At 46.7% G+C, this 12,257-nt stretch overlaps 1 pseudogene; it reads right to left on the bottom strand.

Moving 5' to 3' along the window:
* Positions 1-5,438: 5,438 nt before the first annotated feature.
* LOC144168076 (ubiquitin-conjugating enzyme E2 C pseudogene) lies at positions 5,439-10,085 on the bottom strand (annotated as a pseudogene).
* Positions 10,086-12,257: the final 2,172 nt, after the last annotated feature.

Consider the following 12,257-nt stretch of genomic DNA (forward strand, 5'->3'; position numbering starts at 1 on the left):
CAGATAAATTGACTGATAATATTGTCGCCCCATCATTAGGAAGGTGCTACGCAAGATTCACAGGAATTTCAACCCGCTCGTTGAATGAATAAGGAGCACAAATGCACGAAATACGGCACTCAACTTAAGAAAAAGTTAACATGTCGGAAGCGCAAAGCAGTGATTCGTCATACGGGCTGTGGCGCCGTTCTTCGCTCTTTTAAATGGAGAGCACTTTAGGCGCTGGCCTTGTCCTAGCTCGCTCGCTCGACACTAGTATATAGAGCACCAGAGCGGCGTCCCGGGGTAACGCTGTTGTTCGCGGCGTACCCCAGAGGCTTGGAAAGCCAAGCGGTTTATGTAGTCACAAGCGTTAGGAAACTCGCGATACGCTGGCGCTTGTCATACATCTTCCCGTTGTTTAGCGCAAAAAAAAACTGTAGGTACATTTGAGAAAATATATACGTAAATAACCGGCAGCGCCCACGTTCCATTAGTTAAGGACACCCGTTGGGTTGGTTTTTACGATAGTAACCGCAAACTCGGCTGTAGTATACTCGGTTGCTGCCAGCCTTTTGTGCGTTTTTTCTGTTGCCTTTGTGACCAAAATGCAAAAAAACTGCTGAATTCCTTGATGAGATGAAAAAACAAATGCGTAAATTCAAAGCACAGTTTAAGCGGGACATGAGATGCGAATTGTACAAGCTCAAAAAGACCTGCGAATCCCTGAGTGAGCAGTTCCAGGAGGCAAAGCTATAGCGTGCTGAACTAGCCAAGGAAAATAAGGCTAACTGAAAACGTTTGAATGAGGGTGAAAACTTGAAAAAAAAAAAAAAACAGGTTACCGAGCACTACCAGAGAATCACTTCTTCAGAGCAATGCTCACGAAATTGTAACCTGGAAATCAAAGGAATCCCAGTCATGGAAAAAAGGAAACCTCCCTCAGACGCTCCAGCATTTCGGCGAGCTGCCAGAGGAAAACATTGAGGAAAGTGACGTGGAAGTTTGCCACCGAGTTCCGGTGAAGAAGGCCAGTGCCATTCCGAACATAATTGTCCAATTCCGGAGACGCGCGAAACGTGACGCAGTGCTGCAAAAGGCAAGGAAGGCGCGCATCTCAACTCACGATCTTGGTCACCCGCCCAATACTGCGGTGTTTATAAATGAACACCTCTGCGCGCCTATGAAGCAACTGCTTGGCATGGCCATTGCCCAGAAGAAGGTCAAGACCTGGCGCTTTGTCTGGACTAATGGACGAAATATTATGGCAAGGAAGGATGAATCGGCGCCTATCTCACACATTTGAAATGCCCAGGACGTTGACCGGATCGTGTAAAAAGTGGTAAAGCCTTCGTTGCCGGGTGCTCTCGGTGATGGCAGTCTTTCCTAACGACGCTAGTAATTTAGTTACTTCTGAGAAAAACTTACATTTGACCTGCTTCCACTTAAACATTCGATCCGCAAGGAACAAAGATGATGAGCTAAGTATTTTCTTGAATGAATTCGCTTTTGAATTCGATGTCATAATGCTGACAGAGACATGGTACACAAATGTTTTGAAGTATACAAGCGCGATGGCTATGAAACGTTTTTCTCAAACCGATCAAACAAGCGAGGTGGTGGTGTCGTTATCTTAATGAAAAATAACCTAAGCTGTGGCGTTATACCTCAGTTTTCTTTCTTATCCGATGACAGAGAATGTTTAGCATTAATAACCCAAAACCACGTTTTTGCTGTTATGTACAGACCACCAGATTACAGCATAAGTGCTTTCTTTAGCCGCATTGATAAGTTTTTTAAGTTACGTAAAGAACAACCAATTGAAATTAATCCTAGGAGGAGATTTTAACATTGACGTTTAGAAGCCATCCACCACGCAAATTCAGCTTCTATCAGCGATAAGTTCAAATGGCCACGAGATTGCAACAACCACAGCGACGCGTGTCACTGCGCACACTGCAACCCTTATTGATTTCTTTATATCTAACATTATTGGGAGCAATACGCTATTAGGAGTACTATGCTGCGACATCAGCGACCACTTTCCCATTTACGTGCTTGTCAGAAGTACGCTTAGGCAAAATCTAAAACAGTTTTTCCGACAAAAATCCAGCGTGCACACCAACTGCCTAAGAGGCTTTTCTCTGCTCAATTTCCAACTCCACATGAGAAAGTGTATTTTCCGCTGAAATGGCAAATGAGGCCTACGTGGAATTCATGGTGATTTTTAAGGGCATTTTCAGACAGCATTTTAAAGAAACAATTATAAAGCGCTTTAACAAAACCCGTAAACCCTGGATAAATAGAGACTGCTTGAAAGTGATAAAAACGAAGAAACTTTTCAAATAATTTCTTAAAATGAAGTCGATGGATGATCTTGCTATACATAAACAATATAGAAACTAACCTAATATTATTTTAAAAAGTGAAAGAAGTACATTTCTGCTGCAGCAATTTCAGACGGAACACTGCGATGGCAGTGCGCACGTGTGGAAAAAGCTGACCGCTGTGCTTAATCGGGGACAAACCTCGCCTTGTGTTACGGAACTGAATATAAATGGTTGCTGTATCCGCGAGAAATAGTTGGCCGAACACTTCAGCATATTTTTAAAGGATGTTGTGAAAGGAAGACCTCGAAATCAGAATCATTTTTGTTCAACTGTCAGCCCAAACAATCATAGCGTATTTCTAGAACCGACGAATGCAAGCCAAATATGCACAATTTACTCTTCCTTCAAGAACAGTCGAGCGCGTGACTTCGACAACATTCAAATCACGCCAATAAAATATGTAGTAAAGGTCATAGCGCCCGTGCTTGCTTACGTGTATAATCTTTGCCTCTCTACCGGCCAATTTCAAAAATGTAAGCAAAATTCTAAAGTTATCTGGTTGTTCAAAGGTGGGGATAAGGATGACATGTCAAACTATAGACAAATTTTTATTTTTTCAAGGCAAGGACTTACGACTGCTACAGCCAGTCATCAACAAAGCACTTCAGTCATTGCAAACATTGAGTGAAGCAAATTCGATCCTGATCAGTTCATGTCAAACCAAATCCATCAGTTTTCAACCAATGGGGCATGTCTGCCCCCGATATATATCACTTAACATTGGCGACTCGAATATTGCAATCATTGACACAATAAAAACATTAGACGTTTTCTTCCGCAAAAATATGTCGTGGGACACGCACGTTAATTACCTTATAACCTCAGTGTCAAAGTGCGTAGGCATTCTCACTAAATGTCGGTATTTCCTTCCTGTGCGGATAAAACTGATAGTTTACAATGCACACAATATGACTCATGTTAATTATTGCTTTTTGGTTTGGGGTTCCACTACCTACACCAATACTAATAAATTACGCCTGCTGAAAAAAGACAGAAATTTGTCATATAGCAAACGCAGAATATTTCCAACATACGGAACCACTCTTCATACATTTTAATTTGTCGCCTACTCATAAACTGTAAGACTTTTTCGCAGCACTTCAGCAAAAAAACCTCCAGTCATAAAAACCAATCTTCTTTCACGGAGTTATTGCAATTAAAAGTAAACATTCCCATGTATAGTATAAGGAACCAAGAGTACTGGCACATTCCATTTTGTCGCACTGAATATGGCCGCCAAATGCTTTTTTACGCTGTTCCTCACCTATTGAACAGGTTAATGTGTGAGAATATAATTTTAGAACGGTATGCTTCGCGTAATCTTCGTCAAATGTTTCTACCTTAACATTACTTTTATAGCCCAGAATGTTAACCATTAAAAAGCGTTACGGTTTACTTCGTTTTATATTATTTTTACACATGTACAGTGTACCTTGTTGTGTGTTATATTGCTATTTTTGTTGTTGTTCCTTTAATTAATGAACTGATAGAAATATCGCGTGTACTTTGTGGTGTCACACCTAAGTGTTATACGAACATTAAGTAGAATTGTTTCGATTCTGTTACCTGTGGTGTGAAGAACTGTTTCATCTGTTCATCTGCCCTTGTTGCATTGATGCCTTGTACAAGGGGGGGGGCTTGGGCTTATTCATGTGAAACTCCTTTCACTTTTTGCTCGAGCTAACCCACATCTTTACGATGTAAATAAAAACACTTGAACATGAAAATGTGGCAGTCTAACGCCGGCACGTGCGGTGAGAAAAGCACAAAGAGAACAGAGCTCCAGCTGGCGCAGTTTCAGGCAGGAGGCGCACGAGCAGTGCGAAGGCGGGAAATTTGAATTGCATGGGGTGGTAGCAGTAAGCAGATAACGTTGGTACAGCCCATTATAGCGAATCACTGCTCTGCACTTCCTACAGCTTTCACATTGAGCGGAACGGCTTTAATTTTTTGTTACCACCCCTCACGTTCTTCCCCTTTTTGTCTCAAAAGAAGTAGCGCTCGCGCTACTTCTTCTGGGACCGCTCGCATCCTTTTCTTTACCATTTGTGTCTTGCTGTGCCTTCGAAAGCACGAGACGGAGTTCTGTTCTTTTAGGGGCGAAGCCCCTTAGGGGCTGGGCCTGTTGGCGTCTCCTGTCGTCATCGTCGTGGTCGTCCGTCTCATGCAGTCACGGTACTGAAACACTCGACACTCGTTTACGCCTCGCGCCAGAACGTAACATGTACGACAAGCACGAGCGGTTCCAGGAGTTTGGAATGGTTCTGCTTATATAAACCTCTTGATAAAGTATCTTCTTAACTCTCGGCCTGAGTATAAATCGAGGGACAAGCGGGTATCTTTTCCAAGCCTCTGTTTGGGTGCGAGACGGCGCGTCGCTGCGGTAGCTATACATATATGCGCGACCGCGGACGCGCCCTCACCTGCTCTGCTCATAACAGACAGGTCGCACACCCCAAGCCTTCTGAAATGCTCGCTGTTACGTTTATGAACCAATAAACGCGGCACCACGCACACAAAAAGCACGAAACCTGTCGACGTATAGACTGCATGACTAGAGAGTTTTAGCTAACCGTTTTCTACGGCCCGCTCCGGTATCGGCGGCACGCTCAGCGCAACCGGAGCCAATGCCGTTCGCGGCCAGGCGCGTCACGCATGCGCGATGGCACTCTCGCTTGCTATCGCAGCGGAGCGGGCAGTGAAAGACGGCAAGCTAAAACTCGCTATTATCGCGCGTGCATAGTAACTCGGCGTGAAATGTCGCACCATGATCTCGGTGTCTGCATTTTCCTTGAACAAGAGTTTCCTGAACAGCCAACCAATCAACGCCATGCGCAGCTAAGTCCGTACACAAGCATGATACGTCGTATTGAGGACGGGACGCAGGAATAAATGCATGGGAGTACGAACGGATACAGTTCGCTTTGTTTTATTTTACATCCCAAAATCCTGACGTTCAGTGCAGGTATGTTCAGTGTGGGGTCCTGAGTCAGTTTGCTTTATTTAGAGGCCGAGAGCGCAGCGCTTACTTTGCGCGTCTCGGGGCGGGCTACGTGCTCCCGCCCGCCGCTACATTAGACAGACGTAATTGGGCGTAGGCTCTCGAGTAGTAGCTACCGAAGGATGCGCTCCCAGCCGTCCCTTGTGCTGCTTCCGCTGCTTCAGCGACGTCCATGATGTGCTCTGACGCTTCTTCGGTGTCAGCTGACCCTGTAATCGACGTGTACGAGGGCGCGTGGCAATTTCGACACTGCGCGGCAAGGTGTCGAAATCGTCGTCACCGGGTTCAACGAGGCACCTTACATTTAAGGCGCGCGTGTCCTTGCCAGTTGCAGCGGATGCCCTGCATAGGCCGTCTCGGCGCCACCATGAGGGCAAGCTCTTCGCAACTCTTATCTTATGTGACGGCTCATCCATCTTGAGATCCCTTTTCAGCTGCAGAACCGTCTTCGTTGTTGACCCGTGGTCTCTAACGCCTTGAACACGCCAGCGCTCGCGGTTCACTTCGGCTGCTTCGCCGCACGCCGCGAGGGCGCCTCGAATATCTTTGTCCGCGACGCCGTGCAAGAGCCAATGCAGTTTGACCCTGACCTGCTGGTCTTGCGGGTCGAGGATGACACACCGACGAGCATTCACTTCAAGCTCGGTGATGCCCAGCATCTTCTTCGTCGCCTCGGCGCTGCTGAAGATTGGTGCCCACACATGGTTGAGGCACCTAAGGCGACAACTTCCGGTAGCAACCAATCCGAGAGAGCGTGTATTTTGATGTTCTCGACCTTGAACGGCCTGACTTTCACATCGCCATGAAAAAATAATGTGGTTAGAAAGATGCGTCTTCTGGGCAGTTGCTGCAGTACAATCTGACTGATCCAGCTCCAATCGCTTTCCGTGGGACTGTTTCCGGAGCTCAGCTGAGCCACTATAATAGCTCCGCTGGAGCTCATCACTAAAACGTTCGTGCTCGAGCGCGACCAGAAGCAGAAGCGCGCCCTTCTGACCCGGTCGAGGCATTTCGTATTCTAATGCGAATCTGAATGCTCCACTTTGAAGGACAACGATGTGGGGAAAAGGGGGGGGGGAGGGCAGGGCGCTCAGCATTCTCGTCACCCATTTGTTCGCTGCCAAATGAGTTTTGATTTTGATTCGCAGTCAGTTTGCCCTTTGATCATTGACGCTTTGACTTCGATTGCAGCGCTTTGACTTGACAACTTCGCTGTTTGATTTCCACACACAAGAAAGCTTCGCGTTTCAAGCATCCCCGCTGTTCGACGAAGATAGTTGACTGACAATTTTTTTACTGATATGTCGTAGTTGGGTCTCCTCACTCGCTTTTGTGCATTTGTCGTCTGGAGATAATTACTTATACCGGCTTTTTTACTGACAATTATTATTCCTATTATTACCTTGAAGTGTATGACACGTGCGCGCATGTCAAAAACCTGAGTGGCAAACGCCACAGATTCACTAGAATCAGCTATCTGCGCATTTGTTCTACACCCGTGACACCACCTTCGAGTTTACAATTTGTTCTTTAATTTCTTGAGGTTGCACACAAGCCCCTGAAACATCTCTATTTCTTGCCACCTCGCCGCGGTGGTTCAGTGGCTGAGGCGTTCTGCTGCTGAGCACAAGGTCGCGGGTTCGATTCCCGGCCGCGGCGGCCGCTTTTCTGATGGAGGCGAAAAGCAAAAACGGCCGTGTGTACAAGATTTCGGCGCACGTTAAAGATCCCCAGGTGGTCAAAATTATTCGAGCCCTCCACTACGGCGCGCCTCATCGCCTGCGCTGCGTCGGCGTGTTGAACCCTACAATCAATCAATCAATCAATGAATGAATCAATCAATCAATCAATCAATAAATCAATCAATCAATAGAATTCTTGCCCATCGATTAGATGTCTACCGTGAAGAAAGAACTAATAACTGTTGTTCTCCGCTGGCAATGTGCGATTATAGCGCAGTGGTAGCGCATAGAAGTGCTACTGTGACAACCTCATTTGATCACATGCGTGGTTTTTATTCACAGTATACAGCGACAGCCATTTTCCTGACTGGGCAAAAACAATGACGGCGGGTTTTAGCAGAAGGGGACACCTAAGGCTCTCGCTATAAAAAGTACGTCTGGCATGGGAATCACTCCAGAGCCATCCATAGGGCACGCCGCCCCGTCCAGCGCATATGCGTTTCCTAGTCTCTAGAGCCAGCCGTCACCTGAGCTTGCTTATAGGGGTTATATCACAGCATAAACGTACCTCAAGCATACAAAACCACCCGAACTGAAATAAATAACAGCCAAAACGAACCTGCAATGGTTGAAAACCACGGTGCAGAAAAACATCCAGCAGAAATAGCCGAAACCGACCTAAAAGAGGAAAACCCGCAAAAACGTACAAGAAACAGTACCTGAAACTGGCCAAAGGGCAACGAAAATACCCAAAATCCCCTTTATGATGCATAAAGATGCCATAAATAGATTATATGAGTGATAACAAATGTTGTTATTCAAATATGACAAACCCTCTTAAAGCAAAAAAGCGGTGACGGGATTTCAACCCGGGTTAGGATGTTTGCTTCGCAGGAGCGGAACTACTACACTACTAGACAAGGCGGTTCTGAGCGGTCAGATTGAGGGCCACATGCACGTGGACATAGCTTAAAGGAGCCATGAAGAGAAAATACACTTTGTTTAATTTTAAAGAACTAGGATTCAGTATCTCACTCAGCTCTATTACAGCCACAAAAGATGTTTTTCTAACAAAAAAAAAAGCAAAAAGTACTTAAAAACTTTCACATTTTGCGCCACAGTGACGTTTTATGAGCAAGAATGACGTCATACGGGCCAACAATAAAACATAATCTTCAGTGCGTTAATTGCACGTTAGCATTCAAGTGATGCGGTCAAATGGAACTAGAGGCCCCATTACAGACGTCCAGTCATGTGTCGTCGCGACAGGTCAGTTAGGCGGCCGCCAATCGCACAAACAAGGTTCCGTGACGTCATAGAAAAGTTGCGGGAAATTGGCTATGCGGTCGCGACTGCTTCACACGTTTTCTTTAATATCTCCGTTATTTGTTCGAAGATTGCGATGATATTGGTGTCATTGTTATCGGGACTGAGCAGTCTTTCTAATAAACCCAACTTGTGTTTTGTCTTCATGGCTCCTTTAGCACATGCCCCTAGATGGCGCCATGTGTCGCTTGGCTATGCTGGCTATGAAACGCCTATACGCCCCCGATGCGACCCCGTCCAAGTGAAGTGATGGAACTTCACTTTATTTATTTACTTTTGTCGTTTTACAGCAAAGGCATTCATGAATTGACATTTATCCGTTTTTTTGTGTGTGTGTGCGGAAAAGAAATCTTTGGAATCTGAATGTCTTTCAAGCTCTAAGCGTTTTATAGCGCCAGATATGTCTGTGCGCGATATTTTGGTTTTTTATATTAGTTTCCGCGTTTTCTTGCTTATGTTTCAATGGCTTGCGCTGTTTTCATGCGCTCGCGTGCGCAGTTTCTTGTTCTTGCCCTCTTTCGTGAATACGTCCACTTTTCTTGGGAGAGACAGCACCTCGAAACTTCATACGCGTCTATGTTCGTCCACGCAAATTTGATAAAGGAGGGAAAATAGAAAACAAATGTGTAGGCGGAGATTCCGCCAAAATGGCCACAGACCAAGGCAGCGGATGGGTTCCTAGTTTTTTTCTATATTCCGGGTCACATCACCTTGCTTGTCATCCGCCTTCACAATATTCTTGTTGCTACTTACAACTCGTGTCCCCTTCCAACTCTCAAACTCAGCGTACACGTCAGGCAGCAGAAGATGGGGAACAAGGTGAGCAGCTGAAACACTTTATTTTATTTCCAAGCAGTAGGACGGAAAGGATTGGATTATGATACATTTGTCGGTGCTTTTTGTGCGGATTGTAAAATGTGAGAACATTGCTCGCAAACACGCTTCCCTGCGTCACACAACCGGTTCAGTACTGCATTCCAACCACGGTAAGCCATATGTGCGCCTGAACCCGCAACGGAAGTAGTTCACAATGTGGTCGAAAAAGCAAGTCAAAGTTTTCTTCTCACGTGCACAGCGGTTGGGCGGTCGCAGGAACATTTCAAAAAGAGCGGGCACTCACTCAGGACTTTCGCCCGTGGCCCTGGTCGCCATCTCGTACTTTTCCAGCACGGCTTTTTTGTACAGTTCCTGATTGGTCCACATCTCGGCGGCGTAGGCGTTCAAAGGACTGGCCACGTTGGGCTCCGCCAGCAGGGACTGGATGGAGAGCAGCACAGTGCGCACATCCAGAAGGGCCGTCCACTGGTCCTTGAGAATGTCGAGGCAAATGTTGCCCAGATCGTCGACATTGGGATGGAAGCAGGGCGTCTCGAACTGCACCACGGGGCCGGTGCACGGATAGTTCGGAGGGAATTTCATCCGAAGGCGGTAAACCAAGTTTTCATATGCGGTTCCTGCAGGGCCGTGAATGGTAGCAACCCAGTCGAAAATGTCTCGATCTTCAGGGAAGGCGGAAATCATGGCGTCACCGCACGTCATCAGCGCCAGTAGCTCTTGCCTGAGCCTCTTCGCAGCCGCCGGGACATCCGGGCAGCAGGCCTGGCCTGGTTGGTCGCCCTCGCCGGTCGCCATTCCTGCACTAGCGGTGTCGTCGACGTTCTGGGAAGCCATTTTAGAAGAGAGTCCCTGCGCATGATGATGATACTGGCGAAAATATGGTTCTGCGCAGGATCATCAGGCCCGCCCGAAGGCGCTCCAGATGAGCGGTGGAGCCGTGGCTACTGTGCCCTCCGACCGCATTCGTGTTTTTGAGCCTGGCCTGGAGAGGTGTGCGACGTCCTGCATACCGGTTACGTCGTAGCTTCGTGGTCTGAAAGGCAGGTGTTGCAGTCCTTCGGTTGGGCGGTTGTTGTTTCGGTTTTGATGCGTATATTTAGATCAATATTTTATTGATCCCGGTATTTAGTTTGTAAAAGTTTTCTATCATTGGTTCTATTGGTTATATAATGTTACACGAGATAAAGGTACGTTAGCATAAATTAAATTGGATTAGGTCACTTCAGTGAAGTGCTTATAGCGAAGTCAGACGGAAATACGGACGCCGCGATGATAATATTTCAGAAATGCTCCAGTGCACGATAATGACGTTTATGAGGATGTCTAAGGGGTTCTCTTTCAAGTGGGGCTGATGGCAGTTGTCATTTCGCGGGCAGTACTTCTGCTATTTACGTTTTAAGGGAGGCTCAATATTTCTCTTTACAATCTGCGATTAAACTACCTTTTCTGGTGCCCGTCCTGCGGCCACCCCGCGCTTGCTTTGGGGGCCTTGTTTCAACTCGTCTTTCGCTGGTGCCACTGCAACTGCTGTGAATTCGAACCTGTCGTTATTAACTCTGGGGCGTGAACAAGAAATAGAATGTGCGCAAAGAAAACAACAAACAAAACAGGTTCCTCTGATTCTGGCTCAGCATGCAGGGCAAACGTTGCCCGAATGGCCTCGTATTACTTGCAGTACTGTTGACAGCTGGACAAGTTACAACATATTTATCTGGGAAGTGCAGCGGAAAGGTGCACAAACCCAGACCAAAGACGATGGCGACGCCACTGGTGGCTAGTTTCTTTCCGTGAGCGCCCTTTTCCTGGCCAATACCCCTGTGTGGTATGAGCCATTATTCTGGCGCCACCACCCGCACCTATCCCCTCGTTTGTGTTTCGGAGCTATATTACGGGACAAAAGCTTACTTATGTCCACGCAACAATAATATTCCTCGTTTCAAACGGGGCTCTGGATGGGACGCTAAGTTTGGATACACTTCCTTGAATAGTGATTCGCTTTTCTATTGTATGGGCAGTGATAAATGCCCATACAATAGAAAAGCGTTTTTATCACTTCGCTCAAAGTCACTCTGCCCATACAATAGATGATTGTAGGGTTTAACGCGCCGACGCAGCGCAGGCGATGAGGCGCGCCGTAGTGGAGGGCTCCGGATTAATTTTGACCACCTGGGGATCTTTAACGTGCGCCGAAATCTCGTGCAAAAACGCCCGTGTGTACGAGTTGAAAGGTGTATAAAAGAAACAGAAGAGCATTGCAAACCCAACAGGGTTAGTGGCTTTCTGACCTAGGCATAATTTATACGTTAGATATCGAAAAGCGCACTGGAGCCTTCCTATTGGCGTAAAGCGTGTGGTACGCATGCACTATGCACCATTGAAAATGCGCCTCAATTCTATGCATGCAAAATGCACCTCGAATTTTGAGCGGGCTAACTTCAATGAAAATTTATCCAACGACAGTACCAAGGTGGCAATTGCCCCAAATCGTTTGTGTAGTCGAAATTAGCCTTTGGCAAAGCTCCAGTCGTTCTCCTTCCGTCCTGTGTGAAGGATTCGTGCCCGGTGTACGAAGCCGCGACGACACGCAAGAAACACAAATCACCGGTTATTCCGGGAGACAAGAAACGGCATGTGCAGACACATCAGCATAAAAGAGAGAAAGGGCATGGGAGCAACACAGCACTAAAGAAGTCATGCAGCCCACCGCCTAACGACCACTTTAGTTGAACGCAAAGCTTTCTTGTGATTGAATTGATGGTAGGCCAATACCACACTGCAAGTATCGGTTACTCTGGAGATATGCACCACTTTTTTAGAATACCCACAAAAACTCTCGGGTGTGCATTTCGTAGGCCTAACGTTTCGGTTTCGGAATTACGACGCGTGATATCACCCGCATAAAGGGCATGTCGAAGGATGGCTATTTGCTCTAGGGCATCGGGAAGGCCAATGAATGCGACGTTAAACAGGAGGGGAGACAATACAGATCCCTGGGGCGTACCATGACTGCCGAGTTGGATTGGTTTAGAGGTGATACCCCCT

Source organism: Haemaphysalis longicornis, unplaced genomic scaffold (assembly GCF_048455015.1).
Source record: "Haemaphysalis longicornis isolate Haplotype H1 unplaced genomic scaffold, Haemaphysalis longicornis Haplotype H1 scaffold_2, whole genome shotgun sequence".
NCBI classification, from domain to species: domain Eukaryota; kingdom Metazoa; phylum Arthropoda; class Arachnida; order Ixodida; family Ixodidae; genus Haemaphysalis; species Haemaphysalis longicornis.